This window comes from Rana temporaria, chromosome 6, assembly GCF_905171775.1.
Source record: "Rana temporaria chromosome 6, aRanTem1.1, whole genome shotgun sequence".
In the NCBI taxonomy this organism is placed as follows: domain Eukaryota; kingdom Metazoa; phylum Chordata; class Amphibia; order Anura; family Ranidae; genus Rana; species Rana temporaria.
This window is the reverse complement of record NC_053494.1, coordinates 111,787,864-111,810,768: the sequence shown is the minus strand read 5'-3', so window position 1 is coordinate 111,810,768 and position 22,905 is coordinate 111,787,864. Positions and strand designations below refer to the sequence as shown.

The following is a 22,905-nucleotide window of genomic DNA, read 5'->3' as shown; positions in this document are numbered from 1 at the left end:
CAACATGAGATACTCTTCACCTAATCCAGCCTGAGAGGCTCCCACCTCTGCTGTTAGAAGTCCTTTGGATGTCCCCGGATGATTTCATGGAGCTTTCTATAGCCGGAGTGAGCGGCGTGCTGAGGGGGTGTGTAGCTGGAATGCCTGGCAGACGTCCCGGTCAGGATGGAACACACGGCGCCCCTCGTCTCCCCTCTGCTCCGGCATGTAAAGGGTGCTCGGAATGCGACTGAGCGGGCGGGAGGGAGGGGGGCACGGCTGTGACGTCACGGGCTGGCGGAATAGCTGGGATCTCAGATTGAGCTGAGGGAGAGCTGGTGGTGGCAGCGGATGCGGCTCCTCTGCAGAGCTCAGGGTAAGTGCATTGGCATGCAGAGGACTGGTGCCCGCTACCGGGTCACTTATTACTCCTGACAAACTTATTACTTGTCCCACTTGTAGAGAAAGAGGGGGTGGGGGCTGGGAAGAGTGGAGGTGACAGTTGTATGTGGAGGAGAGGAGTCCATGCTGAGTGTGGGGAACTCTCCTCCACTCTGTGCTGTGCTGCCTCAGTCATGTTGGAGGAGTTGATGAAACTTTTGGCAGAGGAAAGAGCAAAGGGCTGGCAGAGGATATGTTCCCTCCTGGTCATATTGTGTGTTCTGTGCTCCTCCCCATCCATTGCCTTCCATGGAATGTCACCCACTCATCATCCCACCTGTCCTACACCCTCAGGGAGGACACATCTCTATAGGAATGGATGTACAACCTTTATCCTAATCCACCACTTAAAAGTCACACTAAACTCTGCTTTATAAATACAAAATCTATTCCAGTCTCCAAACACTACCTTCTATTGTCCTCCTCCAAATCTCCTTGTATTGCTGCTGTGAGGGGACTTCCTGTTAGAGGGTGACTACATTCATTCTCCATGGTCCTGCTGTGTCTAGGAACGTAGTCACCCTCTCATGCTCACTCCCCACGGGGTCTCCAAACTTCAGCCCACCCACCTTCACTTCTCCTCCGCTCCTCACAGCAACATTCATTCTGCACTGTCTCCAGCACAGGTGTTGGTTGCTAGGAAGGTCGGCATACTAGCAACCAATAAGAAATTGGTATTATTGGTAAATTGAAGGTATAGAAGCACCTTAAATAAATAATAACATGCTTGCCCCAAAGTTTACAGGAGGGCGGAATTTCCTCCATCCAGACCTGCTTCACCTCTTGGCTCCCGTCCTGTTGCTACACAGCTACAGCTATATTGTAAGCTGGAATAAAGTTTTCAGGGGGACACTGATGGGGAAACTCATGAATAGGGGGATTCTGATGAAAAGGGGGGATTTTAAAGGGGCACTGATATAAGAGGAGTGTTTGATGGGAAAACTAAGGGGGGACTCTGATGGGGCACTGGTGGAAGGAGAGATTCTGACTGGGACACTAAAGGAAAGGGTGGATTCTGATGGGACATTGATATAAGGGGCGACTCTGATGGGCACGCTGATGGAAGGAGAGATTCTGATTGGGACACTGATGGAAGGGGGGACTCTAATGGGGCACTGATGTAAGCAGGGACTCAGATGGGGCACTGATATAAGGGAAGACTCTGATGGGGACACTCATGAAAGGGGGGATTCTAATGGGAGCCTGAAATAAGGGAAGACTCTGATGGAGACACCAATGTAAGGGGGGGGGGGCTCTAAAGGGGGCTTTGGTGTAAAGGGGTCTCTGAAGAGGACACTAATGTAAAGGGGGACTCTGGTGACACTAATATATGGGATGGGGGGGACTCTGATGGAAACACTAAAGCAAGGGGGGACTCTGATGGAAACACTGAAGTAAGGGGGCACTCTGATGGAGACACTGAGATCTGGGGCACACTGATAGGGTTGCCAATGTAAGCAGGGATTCTGGTGGGGACACTGATGTAAGGGGGCACTCTGATAGGGACACTGATGTAAGGGGGCACTCTGATAGGGACAATGATGTAAGGGAGCACTCTGATGGGAAAACTGATGTAAGGGGGGACTCTGATGGGCAAACTGATGTAAGGGGGGACTCTGGTAAAAACACTGATATAAGGGGGCACTCTGATGGGGACACTGAGATCTGGGGCACACTGATAGGTTTGCTAATGTGAGCGGGGATTCTGGTGGGGACACTGATGTAAGGGGGCACTCTGATGGGGACACTGATGTAAGGGAGCACTCTGATGGAGACACTGATGTAAGGGGCACTCTGATGGAGACACTGATGTAAGGGAGCACTCTGATGGGGACACTGATGTAAGAGGGGAACTCTGATGGAGACACTGATGTAAGGGGGCACACTGATGGGGACACTGATGTAAGGGAGCACTCTGATGGGACACTGATGTAAGGGGGCACTCTGATGGAAACACTGATGTAAGGGGGCACTCTGATGGAGACACTGATGTAAGGGGGCACTCTGATGGAGACACTGATGTAAGGGGGCACACTGATGGGGACACTGATGTAAGGGAGCACTCTGATGGGGACACTGATGTAAGGGGGCACTCTGATGGAGACACTGAAGTAAGGGGGCACTCTGATGGAGACACTGATGTAAGGGAGCACTCTGGTGGAGACACTGATGTAAGGGGGCACTCTGGTGGAGACACTGATGTAAGGGGGCACTCTGATGGAGACACTGATGTAAGGGGGCACTCTGATGGAGACACTGATGTAAGGGGACACTGATGTAGGGGGGCACTCTGATGTAAACACTGATGTAAGCGGGCACTCTGATGGAGACACTGATGTAAGGGGACACTGATGGGCAAACTGATGTAAGGGGGGACTCTGGTAAAAACACTGATATAAGGGGGCACTCTGATGGGGACACTGAGATCTGGGGCACACTGATAGGTTTGCTAATGTGAGCGGGGATTCTGGTGGGGACACTGATGTAAGGGGGCACTCTGATGGGAAAACTGATGTAAGGGGGGACTCTGATGGGCAAACTGATGTAAGGGGGGACTCTGGTAAAAACACTGATATAAGGGGGCACTCTGATGGGGACACTGAGATCTGGGGCACACTGATAGGTTTGCTAATGTGAGCGGGGATTCTGGTGGGGACACTGATGTAAGGGGGCACTCTGATGGGGACACTGATGTAAGGGAGCACTCTGATGGAGACACTGATGTAAGGGGCACTCTGATGGAGACACTGATGTAAGGGAGCACTCTGATGGGGACACTGATGTAAGAGGGGAACTCTGATGGAGACACTGATGTAAGGGGGCACACTGATGGGGACACTGATGTAAGGGAGCACTCTGATGGGACACTGATGTAAGGGGGCACTCTGATGGAAACACTGATGTAAGGGGGCACTCTGATGGAGACACTGATGTAAGGGGGCACTCTGATGGAGACACTGATGTAAGGGGGCACACTGATGGGGACACTGATGTAAGGGAGCACTCTGATGGGGACACTGATGTAAGGGGGCACTCTGATGGAGACACTGAAGTAAGGGGGCACTCTGATGGAGACACTGATGTAAGGGAGCACTCTGGTGGAGACACTGATGTAAGGGGGCACTCTGATGGAGACACTGATGTAAGGGGGCACTCTGATGGAGACACTGATGTAAGGGGACACTGATGTAGGGGGGCACTCTGATGTAAACACTGATGTAAGCGGGCACTCTGATGGAGACACTGATGTAAGGGGACACTGATGTAAGGGGGCACTCTGATGGAAACACTGATATAAGCGGGCACTCTGATGGAGACACTGATGTAAGGGGGCACTCTGATGGGGACACTGATGTAAGGGGGCACTCTGATGAGGACACTGATGTAAGGGGGCACCCTGATGGGGACACTGATGTAAGGGGGCACTCTAATGGGGACGCTGATGTAAGGGAGCACTCTGATGGGGACACTGATGTAAGGAGGCACTCTGATGGGGACATTGATGTAAGGGGGCACTCTGATGGGGACACTGATGTAAGGGGGAACTCTGATGGGGACATTGATGTAAGGGGGCACTCTGATGGGGACACTGATGTAAGGGGGCACACTGATAGGGTCGCTAATGCGAGTGGGGATTCTGATGGGGACACCGATATAATTGGGGTTTCTGATATGAGAGGGGACTTTGCTTTTTTTTCATGTCATATTGCATGCCAAATCGGCGGCTTTTACTCGCAATGGAACCTTCTGAATCGGTGCAATGCCGACTTTGCGGCACCGATTCCCAAAAGTAGTTTCTGTACTACTTTTTTCACGATTTCAGGTGTGATTTCAATAGACATCTATGCAGGAAAGCGCACAGATGTCTCTGAAATCGTCGGACTGACATGCAGGAATGACATTGTGTGAGTTCAGCTGAAATCGCACGATTTCAATCCCTCAGTAGTGTGAACCTGGGCTAAAAGTCCCCACATATTAGAAACATAAACATGTGACCCCCGTACTAAAAGGTTTGGAGACACCTGACAGCTCCAACGTCTAGTAATTAGGAACGGTAAAATAATGTAAAATCCGCACTTGGTGTAAATAAGGAAAAATAGCAGCCACTTAGCAAACCGTGATACCAGTGTAACACAGCAGTGCCTACTCATAGGTCATAGTGAATACATATCGCAGAATTCATTAGAAAAAAAATTGTGTGATATTAACAAAATAAGTTTATAAACTTTAAGATTGTTTACGTTAATAGAAGTAGGCTGAAAAAAATGAAATACAATGTAGAAATGTATCTATGAGTTTACACCTGTTTTGACAGACTCTGCTCGCTCAGCAGGGATCGATCCATTGATCCCCACTGAGCAGGCAGATGACATCTCCGCTCACTGTGCAGGGGACAGATCTGTCAGAGCCCCACTCTCCTCTATGGGGAGATCAGATGAAAACGGACCGCCTGTCTGTTTTGATCTGATGCCAGGTGGATGGAAAATAGGACCACCATCCGTATGGATTCGGCGGACTGGATCGGATAGCGGTGGATGTCAGCGGACATGTCATAGCTGACATCCTACGCTCCATAGAGATGAATGGAGCGTCCGATCAGGTCCGCCTGAAAAATGGACAGGCGGACCTGATTGGACAGCATGTGTGAAAGGGGCCTTAATCTTCACAGTTCACCACAGAGGCACTGAGATGGCAGTTCTTCTCACCTTATTTTTGTTGATCGTAGAGACCTGGCAGCCTGACCGCCTTTCAATGTAAACAAAGAGCAGGTGCAGTAAGCTGTTTCAAAACAACTGAAACCTTACTTTCTGTTGGGATCTTTGAGGAAAAATTACTCCACAGTACTCATAGCTACAAAGATCAGTGATTGTTGTAAATGATTATTCACATGGGCACAGAGGCCCATATAGTGTGCAGAAAGTCTGTGTTTAAGTTCTGAAGAAGGCGTAGGTATTCCACATAGCCACAGCCAGCAGCCTGGTAGAAGTCAATGACAGGGTGACAGATGCAGGGGCAGTACAGAGCTTCCTGCAAATGGAACGGTTTACAAAAGGCAAGTGGTTAATGAATTTCAAACACCTTTTAACCACTTGGCGCCCGCACTATAGTCGAATGACGGCCACAACGTGGACCCCAAATGTGTTTACCCGAGTTATTGAGATTTGGGGGATCACAGATCCGAGTAAGCCGAGTAAGCCAATGTCAGCTGATCACGTGATATAAACAAAAAACGGTAATAGTTTTTTTTTCTCCTCACGCTGACAGCGTGAGGAGAAAAAAAAAGCTGATCTCCGGGTTATGTGAAAGGGACATCGGTCCCGAAGAGGAAGGAGGCACATCTGTGCCGCCAATAAAACCCCTGCCTGTACACCCTGCTAGTGTCACCTGCAAGTGCCCACAATGCCCACCAGTGCCACCTATCAATGCTCATGAGTGCCACCTATCAATGCCCACCAGTGCCACCTATAAATGCCCACCAGTCCCACCTATCAATGCCTCTTCAGTGCCACCCATCAGTGGCCATTACTGCCACCCATCAGTGGCCATTACTGTTACCCATCAGTGCCCATCACTGCCACCCATCAGTGCTCATCACTGCCAGCTATCAATGCCACCTTGTAGTGCCACTTTTCAGTGCCACCTATCAGTGCCCACGAGTGCCGCCTATCAGTGCCCACCAGTGCCGCCTTATCGGTGCCCATCAGTGAAGCCATCAGTGCAGCCCATCAGTGCCCATCAGTGCAGCCTATCAGTGCCCATCAGTGCAGCCTCATCAGCGTACGTCAATGAAAGAGAAAAATTACCCCTTTGCAAAATCTTATAACAAAATATAAAAAATATATTTTTTTTTTAGCAAAAAATAAAAACCGCAGAGGTGATCAAATACCACCACAAGAAGGCTCTATTTGTGGGGAGAAAATGATAAAAATGTCATTTGGGCACATTGTTGTAACTTGTATAACCACATAATTGTCATTCAAAATGCGTCAGCGCTGAAAGCTGAAAAGTGGTCTGGGCAGGAGGGGGGTTTAAGTGCTCAGTAAGCAAGTGGTTAATATCCACAGTCTTCCTTTCTAAACATCATTGACCCTTGATGGAAAGTTCTGGATACATAATGCAATGTAGATTTTCCACGTCCCTAAATGAAGTGGATATTTTTGTTCTCCTCTATAAAGGTTTTATTAGACTTTGAAGAAAAGAAGCAATGTGAAGAGTACAACTCAATATCTGGGAAATGTGTACAAAGAAGCATTCCAATGCTTTGAGACACATTTTGTTATGATTCCTATTACTGTTGCTATTTTCCATATTGTGGGATTGTGCGTATCCCAGTACAGTGTTCAGAGCTTGTATGGCAGCATTTTATAAAGGCTTGAGACTTATGTGTAAGCAAAGTGTAGTCTGTTTTCTTATTAGGTTCTTAAGAGTAATAAATTGTTTGATGTTTCTTTTATTTTGTACACCTATTGTATACAACATCTAAAAATGTAAAATAGCGAGTTCTGTGGTCACAGCATATACTTTCATTTAATTAAATCAGCATTGTAATAACAATACACATAATAGGTATTCATGGAAATGCAATATAAGCTTTTTAAAGAATCGTCTTTAAACACTTAAAGTAAAGGTTCACCCACAAATGTTAATTTTTACCCTTAGATTGATGCTCATTTTGTCTAGGGGAATCGGCTATTTTTTTTTAAATCAAAGCTGTACTTACCGTTGTAGAGAGCGATCTTCTCCACCGCTTCCGGGTATGGGCTGCGGGACTGGGCGTTCCTATTTTGATTGACAGTCCTCCGACAGGCTTCCGACGGTCGCATCCATCGCATCACGATTTTCCGAAAGTAGCCGCACGTCGGTGCGCAGGCGCTGTATAGAGCCGCACCGACGTTCGGCTTCTTTCGGCTACTCGTGACGCGATGGATGCGATCGTCGGAAGCCTGTCGGAAGGCTGTCAATCAAAATAGGAACGCCCAGTTCCGAAGACCATACCCGGAAGCGGCGGAGAAGATCGCTCTCTACAACGGTAAGTACAGCTTCGATTTTAAAAAAACTAGCCGATTCCCCTTGACAAAATGAGCATCAATCTAAGGTTACATTTTTTTTTTAGGGTGAACTCCCGCTTTAAGACCCGGACCAAAATGCAGCTAAAGGACCTTGCCCCTTTTTGCGAATTCGGCAATGCGTCGCTAATACTGACAAATGCGCGGTCGTGCAACGTGTCTCCTAAACAAAATTGGCGTCCTTTTTTCCCCACAAATAGAGCTTTCTTTTGGTGGTATTTGATCACCTCTGCAGTTTTTATTTTTTGCGCTATAAACAAAAATCGAGCGACAATTTTGAAAAAAATTCAATATTTTTTACTTTTTGCTATAATAAATATCCCCCAAATATATATATATATATATCAAAAAAAAATTTCCTCAGTTTAGACCAATACGTATTCTTCTACCTATTTTTGGTAAAAAAAAATCACAATAAGCGTTTATCGGTTGGTTTGCGCTAAATTTATAGTGTTTACAAAATAGGGGATAGTTTTATTGCATTTTTATAAAAAAAAAATGTTTTACTACTAATGGCGGCGATCAGCGATTTTTTTCGTGACTGCGACATTATGGCGGGCACTTCGGACAATTTTGACACATTTTTGGGACCATTCATTTAAAATGTTGTTGTTTATTGTGAAAATGACAGTTGCAGTTTGGGAGTTAACCACAAGGGGGCGCTGATGGGGTTATGTGTTCTCTGAAGTGTGTTTACAACTGTAGGGGGGTGTGGCTGTAGGTGTGACGTCATCGATTGTGTCCCCCAATAAAAGGGATCACACGATCGATGCTGCCGCCACAGTGAAGAACGGGGAAGCCGTGTTTACACACGGCTCTCCCCGTTCTTCAGCTCTGGGGACCGATCGCGGGTCTCCAGCGGCGATCGGGTCCGCTGGTCCCGCGGTCCCGGTCACGGAGCTTCGGACCAGGTCGTGGGCGCGCGCCCGCGAACCACGGCTGGGTACTAGTACAGGACGTACCTGTACGTACATGTGCCCAGCCGTGCCATTCTGCCGACGTATATGTGCAGGAGGTGGTCCTTTAGTGGGTAACCGCTTCAGGCCAGCTGCCTTACGACCCTTTTAAAGCCCTTTCACACTGAGCCGTGGGCTGCGTTAGCGGTAAATTTTGCTAGTTTTAGTGGCACTTTACGTAGTTTTAGTGTCGCTGTTCAGCTGCTAGCTGGGCACTTTTAACCCCCGCTAGCGGCCCAAGAAAGGGTTAAAAGTGCCGCTGCTGAAGCGCTGCCCATTCATTTCAATGGGCAGGGGCAGTTTAGGAGTGGTGTATATACTGTGCCTACACCACCCCAAAGATGCTGCTTGCAGATCTTCTTTTAATGTCCTGCCAGCGCAGCGCCCCAGTGTGAAAGCACTATGGCTTTCAGGCGCTATTTTTAGCCCTTTTTATTTTTAGCGGAAAGCGGGCATTGATTGGCTGTCACAGTGGTCACATGATCGGAAATCTCCTGATCACTAGTATGCATCAGGAGCTTTCCAGTATGTGCCGGCTACAATGCTGGGAGCGCACAGGGAGTACACTCACAGCGTGGTAAGTGGTTTACACAGGGTTGCATACATACAGCCGCTCAGCGTTAAGGTTATTGCTGAGTGCTGCCTGTCTGCTGACCATCTCTTTTTACATCTTCCTTGATTCCCTGCTTGCTTTGCAGTTTCCCTCAGCTGTTTACTTTCAATTTCTAAGGACTACATATCACATGGTACTTCTCTGCTGCCTGCAAGCACTGATTCGTGTACTGACTCTCCCTCCTGAAACTCCTCCTCTCAGCACCTCTGTAGTTCAGAAGGCGGTTCTATGGATTCTGTGACACAGCAATGTCTATCAACAGAGCACAGTATACATGTGTCACAGAATTAAAGGAAGTAAATGTGTTGTGATTTTCACAAAGTAAGTTTACAAACTTTAAGATCATTCCGATTAATAGGAGTAGGCTACAAGTAATTGAAATACAATGTAGAATTTAATATACGATTTTAGATTCTGACCATAGATATGCTTTACAGTGCATGCAAACCCTAAGTTTTTATCAGTATGCTTGGTATCCTGTATCATGATTCCTGGAGATTCTACCTTTAACATCACTTCCTATTACAGACTGACATCCAAAGTCACTGATTCTCAATTAGTATTCACTGTGCACACCTCCTTTTTACTTCCGAAGAATACATACAGACCTAATAGGCTGCCTGAAAGCCAACTGAAGGAGCATACATGGCAGGTTGACACTGTTGCTTCTAATTACAAGGAAGTGGCTTATGCCCTCTACACACGATAGGTTAGTCTGATGAAAACGGTCTGATGGATTTTTCCATCAGTTATCCAATGAAGCTGACTGATGATCAGTCGTGCCTACACACCATAAGTTAAAAAAACGATCGTGTCAGAACGCGGTGACGTAAAACACAACGACGTGCTGAAAAAAATGAAGTTCAATGCTTCCAAGCATACGTCGACTTGATTCTGAGCATGCGTGGATTTTTAACCGATGGACGTACCTACAGACGATCATTTTTTCCTATAGGTTTTTTATCCATCAGATAATTTTAAAACAAGTTCCTATTTTTTTAACCTATGGATAAATAACCGATGGGGCCCACACACGATCGGTTTGGTCTGATGAAAACGGTCCATCAGACTAACCTATTGTGTGTACGCAGCATTAGTGTTGTCAGCTTGTGACAAGTGCTGTTACTGCCAGGATTTGCAGGTAACTAGCTTTGCAACACATTCACAAAAACAATTAAAAACAATTTACTTAAAGCGGGGGTTCACCCTTAGAGGGCACTTTTTCCCCTTAGATTCCTGCTCGTTTTTACTAGGGGAATCGGCTATTTATTTTAAAATATGTGCAGTACTTACCCGTTTACGAGATGCATCCTCTCCGTCGCTTCCGGGTATGGGCTTCGGGAATGGGCGTTCCTTCTTGATTGACAGGCTTCCGAGAGGCTTCCGACGGTCGCATCCATCGCGTCACGATTTTCCGAAAGAAGCCGAACGTCGGTGCGCAGGCGCAGTATAGAGCCGCACCGACGTTCGGCTTCTTTCGGCTACGAGTGACGCGATGGATGCGACCGTCGGAAGCCTCTCGGAAGACTGTCAATCAAGAAGGAACGCCCGCTCCCGAAGACCCATACCCGGAAGCGACGGAAGAAGATGCAGCTCGAAAACGGGTAAGTACTGCTCATATTTTAAAATAAATAGCCGATTCCCCTAGTAAAAACGAGCAGGAAGCTAAGGGGAGAAGATTTTTTTTTTTACAAATGGGTGAACTCCCGCTTTAAAGTAGAACTTCACTCTCTCAATCAACATTGACTATTTTTAATCCTTATACTGCTAGCATTAGTAAATAGATAGGAAAGTATGTCATATTTATCTTTTCTTCAGTTACCGTATTAACTCGAGAATAAGCCCATGTTTTTCAGCCCTTTTTTTTAAGGCTGAAAATGCCCCCCTCGGTTTATACTCGAGTCAGTGTACCTGAAATTATTGACAGGCTGCGGGCGTTCATTGTTTAAAAGTCGCGGTCTCCTCCTGGTCCCTTCCGTGATAGGCGTTTCTCAGCAGACACAGTTCCGCCTATCACGGACGTTCTCTCATCCTCGGAAAATAGGCCGTCCGTTATTGGCGGAACACTGAACACAGTGTCTGCTGGGAAACTGAGTCAGAGGATGAGAGAATGTCTGTGATAGGCGGAAGGAACTGTGTCTTCTGAGAAACGCCTATCACGGAAGGGACCAGAAGGAGACCGCGACTTTTAAACAATGAATGGATGCCCGCAGCCTGTCAATAATTTCAAGTGCACTGACTCAGGCACAGTGAGGCTGCAATGGGCACAGTGAGGATGGGCACAGTGAGGTTGGCACAGTGAGGCTGCAATGGGCACAGTAAGGATGGGCACAGTGAGGTTGGCACAGTGAGGTTGCAATAGGCACAGTGAGGTTGGGCACAGTGAGGTTAGCACAGTGAGGTTGAAATGGGCACAGTGAGGTTGGGCACAGTGTGGTTGCAATGGGCAAAGTGAGGTGTGCAAATGGGCATTGTTGACCCTCTTTTCCGCTTACAGTAACTGCTGCATTTCTCACCCTAGGCTTATACTCAAGTCAATATGTTTTCCCAGTTTTTTGTGGTAAAATTAGGTGCCTCGGCTTATACTTGGGTCAGGTTATACTCGAGTATATACGGTACTTTCTGGTTTCTTGCCCTGGCAAATTATGTCATACATCCCAGGAGTCTTCTGGAGGGGAGGAGGGATTTTCTTAGATAAGCACACCTGCTTGCCTGCATGCCTGAACTGGGGGCAGATAGATTCCAGGAATTAAATGCTACATGAATCATTTGCCCTTTCTCAAGATGGCCACAGCCAGATATGCTAGGGGTTTTGTTTCAAAGAGATTTCTCAGCAAAATAAAATGACATGGATGGTTGAGTTTGCTTTGAATATAAAAAATGAGCTAAACAGCTTTTTTGCTTTGTGGTGATGAGATGTAGCACAGTTAGTCTTACACCTTAAGCCCAGGTTCACACTGGGTACGATTTGAGATGCGATTTCACATGTCAAATCGCATCTCAAATCGGCGGCATTTGCCGGCAATTGTCGGCAATGGCACCGTCCTAATCGGTGCGACGCCGCATCTGCGTCGCTGCACCGATTTCAAAAAGTAGTTCCTGTACTACTTTTTGTGATTTCGGGCCGAGAAACCTGCACAGATGTCTCTGTAATAGCGGCCAAAATCGGGACTGCCAGCGGGAGTGAAATTGTACGAGTTCTGCTGAACTCAAACGGCTTCACTCCCGCAGCCCAGTGTGAACCTGGGCTAAAGCAGATATTTACTTCCATCACAAAAGTATCTGCCAAATATAAATTGTAAAAGTTCTGACACCTTATATTTTTTTTCCAACAGCAGTCATAGTGAAGTCCATGTGCTGTCAATGTACTGCAGCCTTTCTTAGCCAGGGTTCCATCAGAGGTCGCTAGGGGTTCCATGAAGAGTTAAGAGGAAGTAAACTTTCACCTATAGGTAAGTCTTAGCTATAGGTAGTGTAAATATCTCCTAAACGCGCATCGTTTAAGAGATATTTACATTACATGCAGCCAGTGACGTCACTGACGCATACACTCTGAAAGAACCGCTAGTCGCGCCATTCCTTTCAAGCCCTGTGCCGTAATCGGTGGCTCATGCACGCATGTGCGGGAGTGACATCATCATGGCTCCCGCCAGTCACAGAGCCGGAGTCCGTGAACCCGGAAGCAAGACTGGTGAAGATGGGAGTCCGCTGCAGCTCTGAGATCTTTGCGCGGGAGGGCTTCATTTTAAGGTAAGTTTAACATAATGTGCTAGTATGCGATGTGTACTAGCACTTTATGCCTTTACCCTGCAGGGTGTAGAAGAAAAAAAGTCCAGCGATTTACAACCTCTTTAACAATTTCTGCCACTCAGATAAGTAGCTACTGACTCCAATAATCTACTTAGCTATTTGTAAAGGACATCATTCCCACTTAGCACTGGTGTAAAGGGGTCCTTCTTTCAAAGACCCCCAATGTAGAAGGGACCTTCTCCCAATGGCCACCAATATAAGGGAGCCCTTCTCCACTAAGCACTATGAGGGGGCACTTTATTATCAACAATGTAAGAAGGTACTTCTCCACTGATCACCAGTATGAGGGAACACTACAATTTGTATTGTTTGCGTTTCTTTTCTGGCATGATTATTACTATCATGTCATTCATATTTCTATAAAAAAAAGTTTATCATTAAATTATTAACATCAAAGTTATTTCAAAGGATCCTTCTTGTTAAAAAGGTTAAGAAAGATTGATCTACTATATTTAACAATATTTGACAAAATTGACTTTTGACAACATGATGCCATGTAAGAAGTAAATATAGGTTGTTGTAAACATTAAAGCAGCATTAAAACCATAAGGAAACATTTAACACGCCCCTTACGCCAGATTGACATTGCTGCTCTGCTGCTGTCTACTGTGCTCCATCCTCCAGAGTGGGCACACTCTAAAGCAGGAGGTGTGTTACCTGTAGATCAACAGAAAAAAATGAGGGAAAAAAAAGAAAACTAATGCAGCTACCAAACCTAATGACCGGTAAGCTGCAATATACAGTATTCCATTTTCAGTTTTCGGTTTTATACCGCTTTAATGTTGTGGAGTCTATTGTTTTATGACTAGGCATTTTAATGCATTAGCTGTCTTTTTGAAATTCTGCTGCAGTAGGAAGATTTTAGATTGTTTCATAAATTGCTGTATTACAAAATCTGCAAGCGTATTGTTGTTTTTTATTTTATTTATTTTTTTAGAACAGATATAACATTTTCAATAATCTATACAAGCAATGTTCCCATGCAAGTTACAGTTTGTTCATTTTAATTATACTGTTATTCACAAAACTGAAGTTGCTGAAAGGGTCAGTGAGCCTAAAACATCAAATGCTGGTAAAAGTATTCCCGCTGTAGGTATTGCTCAACACTGCATGCTAACTAGTGTGATACTGAGCAATAATTGCAAGCTGTATTTATACTGCATGTGAGCTTACCATTCAATTAAACAAAATATCAGCATTAAGGAGCTGTCCAGTACTGTTGGACATTAGGGCGTATCTATAAATCAATGAATCTGACATCCAGAAAACATGCCAAAACCATAAAATGTAACATAAAGTGGTTGTAAACCTCAAACATGAAATATGAACAAAGCATATCCCTCTATAGTGTGTACTTGTCTCAATCCAAACCTTGAATGCCGCCTACACACGATCATTTTTTGGGTTGTAAAAAACTATGGGCTGGATTCAGGTAGAACTGCGCATTTTTTACGGAGGCGCAGGGCAACGTTTTTGCCCTGCCCCTCAAAGTGCTTCAAAGTGAACGTGAATGGCGTCCAGCGCCATTCACGATTCACTTACGTAAATTTCAAATTTTGCGACGCGGGAACAACGGGTATACGTAACATTGGCTGCCCCTGCTAATAGCAGGGGCAACCTTACCCAAAAATCGCCGTACGGAAACAACGTAAATTGTGTACGCAGGGCTCGCGCAACGTTGTGAATCGGCGGTAGTATGCAATTTGCATACTATACGCTGAGCACAACGGGAACGTCACCTAGCGGCCATCGCAAGAATGCAGCCTAAGATATGCGGGCATAAGAGCCTTATGCCGCGCATATCTTAAGCTGCAGTCGGCGTAACGAGGTTCCTGAATCAGGAGCATTCGTTACGCCGGGGCAAGTAAGCAATTGCGCTGTGTAACCTATGGTTACACAGGCGCAATTGCTTCTTGAATCCAGCCCTATGTTTTTCAGGCTCTAGAAAAAACGATTTTTTTTCAACTTGATCATTAAAACGGCCATGCCTACACACGATCGTGAAAAAAAAATGCTCTAGCAAAGCGCGGTGACGTACAACACGTACGACGGCACTATAAAGGGGAAGTTCCATTCAGATGACGCCACCCTTTGGGCTGCTTTTGCTGATTTCGGGTTAGAAAAAGTCGATTCATGCTTTTCTGTCTGTTACAGCGTGATGAATGTGCTATCTCCATTGCGAACGGTAGTTTTACCAGAACGAGCGCTCCTGTCTCATAACTTGCTTCTGAGCATTTTTTCAGTTTTTCACGTCGTTAAGGCCCACACACGATCATTTTTTACAACCCGAAAAACGTCAACATTAAAAACGTCGTTAAAAAATACAGCATGTTCGAATTTTTTTTTTGTCCGTTTTTCAGAACCCGAAAAATGCTCTGGAGCCCACACACGGTCGTTTTTAATGACATAAAAAAAAAATGATCGTGTGTACGCGGCATAAGTGTCAGTTATGTCAGCTGCTTTGTTTCTCTACTACATGCAGGAGGCACTTCTGTTTTCCTGACACCAAGAGGTAAAAAGGTGACAGGGGAGGGAGCTCCAGTACACAGCCTGTGATTGACATTATCAGCTCTGTTCCTGTGTGTGAAGTAGAGTGTGTCCTTTGCCTCCAACCAGCTTTCAGCTCTCCTCCCTAAGCTCTGCAGAGTGTAACTTCAGCTCCCCCCCCCCAACTCATATTTAGACAAGGTGTATAAATTCTGCAATTTGAATGGCTGTAGAGAAGAGAAGAGTGTAGATAAACAAGTGGGAGGATTTGTTCCATCTCAGTATATTACCTGAGGCCAGTCACTTATCTGGGTATATGTTAGGCCTTGTACTCACGACCGGATCTGTGCGCTGGAAACTGTCTGCCCGACAGTTTCCGGCGTACAAGGCTGATTTGTGTTTTGTTCCGCTGGCGTGTACACACCAGCGGACCAAATTCCCGTCGTACCGGAACGCGTGCACGTAAACTACGTACGACGTCACTATAAAGGGGAAGACCAAAGTTAATGGCGCCGCCCTCTGTTCCTCTTTTGCTAGTTACGTGTTTGCTCGTGTTAGTGAAGGTTTGGTTAGAGCTGATTCGCGCTTCTCGGTCTCCAGGCTTTGACAGCGTGTATTCACGGGTTCAGTGCGTGTGCTTGCGGTAACGTAGTTGTCATTCGGCTATAGGCAAGCAGGTTGTTTCTGCTTTAGCAGTTGCATCCTGTGCGCTCGTATCTGTTTGTCACGCGTTTGTCGCAGGTAGTGCTGGATTTGCGAGTGCTTTCTGTTTCAGTGTGTTCTTGACTGACCAGCCGGCCGGTTTGAAGCCATGATGGAGCAGCAGCGTCAATTTTCGCGAGTTGGTGCTGTTTATGGGATGGCTGCTGGATATGTTCATTTGTCCAGTACTTTGGCCAGAAACAGGGGGCGGAGGCGTTTCTGGACCAAGAATTGGTTGCGCCAGCGTGACCAGTTCTCACATATGCCTCTGCTTAGGGAACTCCAGGAGAATAATCCTAATGACTTTAGGAATTTTCTCCGCATGACGGACCCCGTATTCAACCGTCTGCTGGATCTTCTGTCCCCCTATATCACGAGGCAGGACACTGTGATGCGCCAAGCCATCACGGCCGAGCAGAGGCTTATTGCCACGTTGCGGTACCTGGCGACTGGGAGGAGCCTGCAGGACCTCAAGTTCTCGACAGGCATCTCTCCGCAGGCGCTTGGGGTCATCATACCGGACACGTGTGCTGCCATCATCAAAGTTATGCATGAGGAGTATATTAAGGTAAGTTTCCTGGCTCTAATAATGTGGCCAACTAACTTTATTTTTCTTTTCCCAGATATGCTGTGTGTTTAACTAACGTTACCTTTTCTCCCTATGCATGTTGATATCAGCTTTACATGTTTTATTCTTGGCCTACCTGCATATTTGTCCCTTACCCAATATTAACCTGTCCAGCATGCTATCCTAGGGACAAACCCACCTTGCCATTTTTTCAAACAGGACTTTTTGGTTTTTGTGCCCCCCCCCCCCCCTTCAAACTTTTATTGTCCCCATCAGAGGGCTGTGGAGTCTCTTAATGAAGTGGCCCTATATATTTCATTTCCCAAATTCTCCATGCACATTTTTCTAATGCAATTTTAATACTGTGAACTGTCACAAGGATGCTTGTAGGATGTATTTGTTACAAAGTACTAAATCTCTAATTTTGTTTGTCCCCACAGCTACCCTCCACACCACAGGAATGGCAGTCTGTGGCTTCCCAATTTGCCCAGCGGTGTGATTTTCCAAACTGCGGTGGAGCAATAGATGGGAAACACGTCCGCATTGTGCCCCCACCCCGCTCGGGGTCGTACTATTATAATTACAAGGGTTATCATAGTATTGTGTTGATGGCGGTGGTGTCGGCACAGTATGAGTTTCTATATGTGGACGTGGGGAAGAACGGCCGGATGTCTGATGGGGGAGTGTTCGCACGGACTGATTTCTATGATCGTCTCCAAGCTGGTGGTCTGGCATTGCCACCAGATGAAGATAATGTGGAAGGACTTCCGTTTGTGTTCCTAGCGGACGAGGCTTTCGGGCTTGGTCCTCACCTCATGCGGCCTTTTCCCCAGAGGACCCTCACCTCAGAGAGGAGTGTGTTTAATTTTCGGTTGGCCAGGGCTCGGAGGGTAGTCGAGAATGCCTTTGGGATACTCACCAACCGGTTCCGCCTGTTCAGGACATCGATACATCTGGCGGAATATAAATTGGACACCGTTGTATTTGCCTGCTGCATTTTGCACAACTTTTTACGCAGGCACTCCCAGACGTACCTACCCGACATCGGTTCTGAGGCAAGACTACCCTCAGATCCCCTTCCCGGGCTGGACACTGGTCGCGCTGGCTTGGCCCCCCAATCAGCTCGTGAGGTACGCGACAAATATGTTGAGTACTTCATGGGTCGGGGGGCCATTGCTATGCCAGATCATATTTCTTTCTAATTCGGCCCCCAAAGAAAGGAATATTCTAAAAAATAATAAATAATTAGACCATTGGACTTTATACAGTTGTTTGTCATTAATGCTTTTTCTCTTTTTCTGTCTTCCTGGTTCTCTAACTAACTTCTTCAATTGTAATGCATAATTGATTTCTCCACTTTTAGTAACTAACCACATTTTGCACAGTATTCACTCATCTACAAACAGGGTATTGAGTCTAGAAATAAGAAGCAACTCCATTTGTAAATGTTGAGGTCAATTTTTTTTAATTTTTGCTTGTTCATGACCCCAAAAATAATTTTATATTTTTTTCATTACTCCCTGCTTTTGTACTTAGGAGTCTTCAAAATTTTTTTAAAAGTTTTTTTTTTTTTTTCAGGTAATTCAACCAAAAATATTATGCAGATTATACATTTATTAACAAGTTCACTTTTTTTTTCCTCAAATATAGTTAGATTTATTGTTTACATATATATATATATATAGATTATATTTGGTGGGGTGTTTACCGGCTTAAATTTTTTTTTGGCCATATTTTTTAGGCACAAAAAACAATAATTTTTTAACCATTTTTTATTTTTTTGGTGTGTTTTTCTAAAAGAAAATTTTTAGGTGAGAATTTGGAGTCAAATCTCTACTTCACTAAATTCAGTGATTAGAGAGATTTATAATTCTATATATATATTTAAAAAAAATTTTGGCGTTGTTTATTCTTTATGGTCTAAACTTTATAGTATCCCAAAATGTTCAACATGGTCAAAAAGTAACAAAATCCAATTCCAAAAATATAAAAACTCACAACAGCAGTCAGTCATGGTGTGCTTTCACACTGGAACACGCCAAAATTGGAAGATACACACATTCAGTGCAAACTCGCCAAATGTCATTGGTTCAACAGACAAATGGCCACATGTGCTATCTGACATCATGGGTGATCAATGTCTGTGTTTTGTGGGAGCAAACCCTTCCTCTCAACTACTTGAGGATGGAGGAGGGGGTTGGACCCACAAAGCACAGACATTAGATATTCTGTGATGGCAGATAGCACATGTTGGCACACTGTGTGTGTGTCTTCAAATTTTGGCGTATTCATTATTCAAACTGTAAAAATGTTTGTGGGGGCGGGGGATGGGCGGGGGGTGTTTCAGTCTTTGACACGGCCCATCATGTCAATAATGTTCTTAAAATTAGATTCGATCACCATCATTCTTTGCCGCATATTGTCCATTTCCGTGCTGCATTCCAAAAGGACATTTGTTACATTCTGTTCCATGAGAAACATCCTTTCACGCATATTGTGCATTTCAGTGCTGCACTCCATTACCTGCTGAATAATTATAGCAGCACTTGCACGTGAAAATATTGGCACACCATCCTCCTCCCCTAAAACAAAAAAAAAAAATGGCATTTACAATATTATTTTTCAATGAGGCCTATCTACATATGTTTTTTTGAATCAAGCTAGGGTGACACTGACCTGATGGGCTTCTCCTTTCCACCTCTTCGACATCTTCTATCACTCCTCCTTCTTCCACCACCTCCCCATCATCTTCTATCACTCCTCCTTCTTCCACCACTTCCCCATCATCTTGGACTCCTCCTTCATCCATCAATCCACCTTCTTTCAATTCGCCAAATTGTTCTTCCGCCACTTGCCCTTCATCTGCTATGACTTCTAAGTCCAAAATTACTTCTTCCTCCTCTCTTCCTTCCTCCTTTCTTCCTTCCTCCTCTCCTTCCACATCCTCCTCTCCTTCCACATCCTCCTCTCCTTCCACATCCTCTTCTCCTTCCACATTCTCCTCTCCTTCCACATCCTCTTCTCCTTCCACATCCTCCTCCTCCTCCACATGTTGAGATGGCAGATTTTGGCCTTGTCTGGCCCTCTCTGCCTCCTCCAAATGCTGGCGACTTCTTTCCCCTGAAATAAACCAAAAAAAATGTAGACTCATCAGCACACAGATATTGGAGAGCATAAATCGCACACATTGCTTAGAAGATGCTTTCATTTAGTTACTTTTATCTTTCACCAAACCTACATTTTGCAATTACTTCTATATGGCAAGCTCTGATCCTGCCCCTTTTTAGCAAAGTGACACACATGGATGTCCCCCCTAAACTGTATTTCTGGGAGACCCTACCAAAACCCATTTTTGATTTGGGGAGACACAGGTGCTCTGCATTGCAGATGTGAAAACATCTGCTTTATTACCACTGTTTTTAGAATGAATCCTGTTTGCCTTTCCCATTCTCATACTTTTTTTTTCTAGAACTAGCTTTTACACAATGTTTACAAACAAAGTTTTTGGCCAGTGAGCCATGTCCAGGTGTGTTGTTCCTGGAATAACCGAGCCTTTCTGATAAACTATGTGATGTTACGTTGTTTACTAAGAACACTGTTTGTAAATATGTAGTTATTTATGTTCTAAAAAATAAATAACAACATGTCTTTAAAATTACAAGCTGGCCAAGGAGGCAGATGGTGAAATATACATGGCAACACATTATTGCAGACAATCACCACCCCCCCCCCCCAACCCCAATATATATTTACTTACTTTTACGCAGAATTTTAAGTATTTTCTTCATCTGATGTGGCTCCCTCAATTTTAAGTCTGACCATCGTTTCCTCAGCTGTTCCTTGGACCTGGTGATCCCAAACATCCTCTGCATTCTCCTCGCCACCTTGTCCATAATATGTGCCTTTCGGCGGTTAGGGGTCTTGTATGGCCCTAATTCCCCATCATAGTCCTTCTTTCGCATGATGTAAACTAACTCCACCATTTCCTGGAACCGCATATTAGTGGCTTTATATCTTCTTTTCCTTGATCGGGACGTCCCTGCCTCTGTCCCTTCACTTGTGGCATGAGAGCATCGTGCCCGCTCGTGTGACATCGCCATCTTTCCTTTCCCACAGAGATTATGGGCGTGGAAAAGATGAATTCTTACGCCATGGGCGGAGAAGAGGGCGGCGTTTAATACATACGCGGAGTGTAGAGAATGCAAACAACGTGTTTACGTCCGTTACGCGGAGAATCTTCGAGCGCATCCAGAACATACACAGTTAACGCCATATTTCCTAAACTCATTGATTAGGGGCCTCGCAAAGGTGACGAGGGCGGGGTTTCATAAATACGCGGAGTGTTTAAAAGGTTTACGCCGTGATTACGCATCTTACGCGGTAATTAGGCGAGCGTGAGAAACGAGGAGCGAGAGACAGGAAGGTAAGGAAATTAAAAATGTGATCAGCAGAGGCCTTGAAAATGTAGACACATGGGATGGGGGTTTGGGCTGTTGGTTGCACCCTTTTTAAGCTATTCTGTCTATGGGGTACCACAATGTTATTTTGGTATCCAAATGCTTTTGGACACCTCACAAAATAGAGATGTGAACAATGCTGTACCTCATTGACAAGTTTTTGAATGGTGTATTCAGATCAGGCAAAGTATTGTTCAAGTGTTGGTTGTACAGAGGTCATTAGGAAGTGTCTTTTATGTCATCCATTGTCAGGGGTATGAGATTTACACATGAAAGAGTGCCTAGATGAAAACTGTCATTTGTAAGCATTGTTTAATTTAATATATTTAAAATATTTACTGCAATGTGAACAATGGCTCTGCATCTAGCAAATCAATGTTTGGTACAAGCAATGCGGCCGAGCTGCCAATCATTGTTTAAACAAGAGAGACTGTGTTTGGAATTAGATATAGGTAATAAATTTGAAGACACATATTAGATCAAGGTCAACGCTGATCCTTTGGAATATTTATTTTTCTGTGGTTTATGTTTTTGTAATCTAGACTCAAAAAGAAATATAATTTTGCTAAAATTGCAATGGACCTCCTACAAAGCAAGGAATCTATAGAGGCCTTACTTCAAAAATACCAGGAGACGCCCATCCTGTGGAATTCAAAACACTCGTTATATTGCAATAAAGAGGTACGAGCGGCAGCACTAGAAGAGCTAGCAAATTATATGCAAACTTGGGTGCCAGGATGCACTGCCAACATGGTGAAGGATAAACTTGCCAACCTCAGAAGCACATACAGGAGAGCATACAAAGCTAATAAAATCAAAAAATCGGGAGCAGCAGCAAGACAAGCAAAGGAACCCAAACTGTGGTATTATAAACAGATGGCTTTTTTGCGGGACGAAATGGAAGGCAGGAAAACGATGTCCAGTCTTTCTTCCAACCTTTCCTCCATGCTACCTTCCAGCGGACCTTCCCCAGATGACCACAGCCCTGCAGAGTCGGAGGAAGAGGGCCTGGCTGACAGAGATGCAGATCTGCCACCCTTCGATGAGGAGGTATAGTAGTTTCCTCTATATTTATGGCGTAAATAATTCTTGGTGGATTAATGATTAGATATTGTAAAAAAAAAACCAAGCTGGAAAAAAGCAAACAAAAAGGTGTACAGACAAATAGGTGTCAGGGATGACAACTGCAGGGGTCAGAAGTAGAGTGTATTCAAGTAATAATGAACAGAAAATACTGAACGAAAAACATGAAAATGAGTGTGGTTTTATTTAGCGAAATTGTAAAAAATTTTTTTTTTTTCCACACAGGAAGAAGAGATCAGCCAGGAGGTGGCAGATCCTCAGGTGTCTGTCAGCCAGGAGGAGGCCGGGGTCAGTGGCAGCCAGGAGGAGGCCGGGGTCAGTGGCAGCCAGGAGGAGGCCGGGGTCAGTGGCAGCCAGGAGGAGGCCGGGGTCAGTGGCAGCCAGGAGGAGGCTGGGCCCAGTGGCCTGCAGCAGGTCCACCCGGCCAGGAGAACCACCACCAGCCAGTCTTCTCCCCCCCAGGTGAGGCCATCAGGCCGAAGGAGGCAGTTGAGGCCTGTGGAGGAGGCAAGCCTCCGCATGATCCAGGAGGCAAGCGCCATCATGAGGGCCCCCCTCAACCCCACAGAGGCCTTCAGTGCCTCATTGGCCCATGATTTAAATGAAGGGGAGGAGGACCAGAGAAGACTGGCAAAGGCCCTGATGAACCAGGTCCTTTGGTGGATGCAGAGGGGCCTGCTGACCCCAGACACTGGGCTATGTGACCCGGCCCGGCTTGCGGAACACCATCCTCCTGCTGCCA

At 45.5% G+C, this 22,905-nt stretch overlaps 1 protein-coding gene across 6 annotated transcripts in view; it reads left to right on the top strand.

Annotated features, from left to right (window-relative positions):
- Positions 1-273: 273 nt before the first annotated feature.
- GULP1 (GULP PTB domain containing engulfment adaptor 1) overlaps positions 274-22,905 on the top strand; it is a 779,810-nt gene continuing 757,178 nt past the window's right edge. For all 6 annotated transcript variants that reach the window (XM_040357182.1, XM_040357181.1, XM_040357183.1 and 3 more), the window contains exon 1: positions 274-355. The gene's annotated coding sequence lies outside the window, so the exon portion shown is untranslated. The remainder of the gene's footprint in view (positions 356-22,905) is intronic.